Here is a 4,358-nt window from a genome sequence, read left to right as displayed (position 1 = left end):
TTGAAATTCAAATTGTGTTCCAAAGAAATTGTAGTGCATTAGATTTGTTCAACATTTACTGCTGTTATTTAGTCAATTTACATATAGCAATAAAAGACAGTTAAACCATTAAATTTCATGACTTTCTCAAAATTCCTCTTAAATTATGATATAAACAGAATACAAAATTAAGCTTAATTTTGTATCCTATTTATAAACATAGATAATTAGGCCACACATTGCAGATATCAATGTATTATTATCACTTTTAATATCCAATTATTTTTAGGACTTTGGTCATTTACTAATATTGACTGATAAAATTGTGTGTGTGTCTGTGTGTCTATAGGATGTGTCAACATTATCTCTAAGAGGAAGAAAACCATAGAACTTCTTGAAAAATACAAAACATAGAATAGCACTAACAATTGTATAAAATACAAATTAGTTTTGAGAAAAGGAAAATTTGTAACTAACCACAAGGAAAATGTAAAAGAAGGGAATTATCAGAAAACAGTACTGATTTTCTCTAGTTTAAGTTTTTCAGTGGAAATAAAGAATTTATTACTTAGGGAAGATTTCAATTCAGTAAACTTTAAAGGATTTTTCAGCCATCTTTAAACCTAAGAAAGCCTGGAGTCCATGTTCTAGGAAAATGTGTGTGATGGGAGAAGACAGATTTTGCAATCACCCCAACATGACTTCTTGCTTGGTCCTTCTGCCTATTTATGTTGTACGACCCCACCAGATGAACAATGAAGTCTTCACTAAATCTAGGCTGTAATCTCATTAGAATTAATCTCCCTTAACTCCAAACTCCTGTCTTTACCAATTAAAAAACTCAGAAAGTAAATAGTGAGCAATAAAAATAAAATCCAATTATAACTGATAATATTTGCTATCATGGATCTATCCAGAGAATAGCAGTAATGATAATCATTCAGAATTTGTAGTTACTTCTTTCATTCTTCTGATTTAGCAAGTTTACTTCTACAGCTACACAGCCCCCATTGGAACAGAGTGTTGGCAACTGGTGAAATTGCAAAGAGTACATGTAAACCAGTTGGGAAAACTCAGGCTAAAAGGACTGCCTTGCTTGCGTTCAGCTAAGAATCCTAGGGTAATCCTGGCTAAAGCAAGTTTATGGCTCAGCACACACAGAAAGATGATGTACCAGGGTCTGCAATTATTACCAGTAAGACAAAAGTGCATTTTAATTTATGACTCTCATCTGCGTAATTTGAAACAAGAGCTCTGGCCCATGTGGAGATGTGCATCTGCTACATCCAACACAGCCTGCTCATTACTCCCAAGGAAAGGCTGGCAAAGGGGAGAGAAGCACCTCAGTCAAAGATTTGGACAACACCATCAACACCTGTTTCCAGTTGAAACCCACTGAAGCAATTTCTGTTCACAAAACTAATTGAAAAAGTGAAGAAGTTCTGCAGCAGATTAAGAGATTCAGTGACTGTCCTGCCTGAGGAAAAGTTGGGTACTGTATCTTATGAAAATGCCATTTAAAAGAAAGAGGAGTCATTTAGTGCCATGGCTGCTGGGAGATGGCATCCAAAATTCCATAGGTGTCTCAATTTATAGTGTGTTCCCAGACCAGAGGGGAATGCTACCTTACTGAAGAACTTGGCCACCCAGAGAAGCTGTCCACTATGGCACAAGAGAACTAAGGTTTGGCAAAATGGATGACATACAGGCTCTCAGGAGAAGTACTAATCTTAATGGGAGAATAGAGATGCTTCTGACTAATGCTTAAGACACACAAAGGCACAGACTTCGAACAAAAGTGGTGACAAAATGTCCAGACAGGCATCTTGATCACCAATCTCACTGGCAGCTCTCCATTCTCTTCTAACTTTAGAGATCTGATAAAGAACTGTAGAAGGAAGGAAATAACCAAGATCAAAGCAGAATTAAATGACATAGAGACTAAAAGAACAATTCAAAGGATCAACAAATCCAGGAGCTGGTTCTTTGAAAAGATGAATACAATTGACAAACCTTTAACCAGACTCATAAGAAAAGAGACAGGGGACCCAAATAAATAAAATCAGAAATGAAAGAGGAGAAATTACAACTGATACTACAGAAATACAAAGGATTGTGATTAGGGATGGCGACTGCTGCAGCAGGACCTGCAACACCCCAGAGGTTTCTTCTGAGCTTCTCAGATGCTCTAGTTGCCAAGGACCCCAGGTGCCATTAGAGGAGCTAACTAAGGCTTTGGAAGAGAAACCAGATGATGCACAAAATTATTGTCAAAGAGCTTATTGTCACATCCTTCTTGGGGATTATTGTGATGCTGTTCCTGATGCAAAGAAATCTCTTGAACTTAATCCAAATAATCCCACTGCTATGCCGAGAAAAGGGATATGTGAATACCATTAAAAAAAAACTATGCTGCTGCTCTAGAAACTTTTACAGAAGGACAGAAATTAGATAGTGTGGGTGCTGATTTTATTGTCTGGATTAAAAGGTGTCAAGAAGCTGAGAATGAGTCACAATCCAACGTGTCTGTATCCCAGAGGACTCATCAGTCAAAAATCAAGTATGACTGGTATCAAACTGAATTTCAAGTAATCGTAACACTTATGATCAAGAATGTTCAGAAGAATAATGTAAATGTGGAATTTTCAGAAAAAGAGTTGTCTGCTTTGGTGAAACTTCCTTCTGGAGAGGATTATAGTTTAGAACTGAGACTTTCTCATCCTATAATACCAGAACAGAGCACATTTAAAGTACTTTCAACAAAGATTGAAATTAAGATGAAAAAGCCAGAGGCTGTGAGATGGGAAAAGCTAGAGGGGCAAGGAGATGTGCCTAAGCCAAAATAGTTCATCGCAGATGTAAAGATCCTATATCCATCATCATCTCATTATACAAGAAATTGGGATAAATTGGTCAGAGAGATCAAAGAAGGAGAAAAGAATGAGAAGTTGGAGGGAGATGCAGCTTTAAACAAACTATTTCAGCAGATCTATTCAGATGGTTCTGATGAAGTGAAATGTACCATGAAAAAATCATTTATGGAGTCTGGTGGTACAGTTTTGAGTACAAACTGGTCTGATGTAGGTAAAAGGAAAGTTGAAATCAATCTTCCTGATGATATGGAATGGAAAAAGTACTAAATAAATTAGTTTATTTAAAAATACAAAGGATTATAAGAAATTACTATGAACAACTATATGCCAAGAAATTAAACAACCTATACAAAATGGATAAATTTCTAGAAAAATACAGTCTTCCAAAACTGAATCAGAAAGAAGCAAAAAGCCTGAATAGACTGATAACAACTAGAGAAATTGAAGCAATAATAAAAAAAAAACCTCCAGGCACACAAAAGTCCTGGACCAGATGGCTTCACAAGTGAATTTTACCAAACATTTAAGGGAGAACTAACTCTTATCCTTCTCAACTACTCCAAAAAATTCAAGAAGAGAGAATACTCCCAAACTCTTTATGAGGCCCAGTATTATCCTAATTCCAACACCAGGTAAAGACATAATAAGGAAAATGACAGGCCAATATCTTTGATGAATATAGATGCTAAAATCCTCAACAAAATATTGGCAATCCAGATTCAGCAACACATTAGGAAGAACATATACCATGATCAAGTGGGATTCATCCCAGGGATGCAAGGATGGTACAATATTCCCAAATCAATAAATGTAATATATCACATAAACAAAATGAAGAACAAAAATCATGTGATCATATCAATAGATACTGAAAAAAAAATGATAAAACCCAGCACCATTTATGAAAAAAAAAAACACTCAGCAAAGTGGAAATAGAGGGTGCATATGTCAACATAACAAAGGCCGTATATGAGAAACCTACTGACAACATCATACTCAATGGGCACAAAATAAAACATTCCCCTTAAGATCAGGAACAAGACAAGGGGGTCCACTTTCACCACCCTTATTCAACATAGTACTGAAAGTTCTAGCCACAGTGATCAGAGAAGAAAAAGCAATAAAGTCATCCAAATTGGAAAGGAAGAAGTAAAACTGTGATTATTCACAGACAAAATGATAGTGTATATAGAAAACCCTAGAATCTCCACCAAAAACCTACTCAATCAAATAAGTGTATTGGCAAAATAATAGGCAAAATAGATGGCAAAATGCTTTTACTCATCAATATTCAGAAATTGAAGGTATTTTTGTATATCACCAATGAAATATCAGAAAAATAAACCAGGGAAAAAATTGCATTTACTATAGCAACAAAAAATACCTAGGAATAAATGTAACCAAGGAGGTAAAAGGTCTGTACTCAGAAAACTATAGAACACTAAAGAAACAAATTGAGGAAGATACAAATAAATGGAAGCACATACAGTGTTCATGGATTGGAAG

The 4,358-nt window shown here is 35.5% G+C and overlaps 1 pseudogene; it reads left to right on the top strand.

Moving 5' to 3' along the window:
• Positions 1-2,104: 2,104 nt before the first annotated feature.
• On the top strand, positions 2,105-3,119 carry LOC123816536 (annotated as a pseudogene).
• Positions 3,120-4,358: the final 1,239 nt, after the last annotated feature.

Source organism: Phyllostomus hastatus, unplaced genomic scaffold (genome assembly GCF_019186645.2).
Source record: "Phyllostomus hastatus isolate PE091 unplaced genomic scaffold, TTU_PhHast_1.1 phas_contig_209, whole genome shotgun sequence".
Classification (NCBI taxonomy): domain Eukaryota; kingdom Metazoa; phylum Chordata; class Mammalia; order Chiroptera; family Phyllostomidae; genus Phyllostomus; species Phyllostomus hastatus.
The sequence above is the reverse complement of the archived record's forward strand: the minus strand, read 5'-3'. Positions and strand labels throughout refer to the sequence as shown.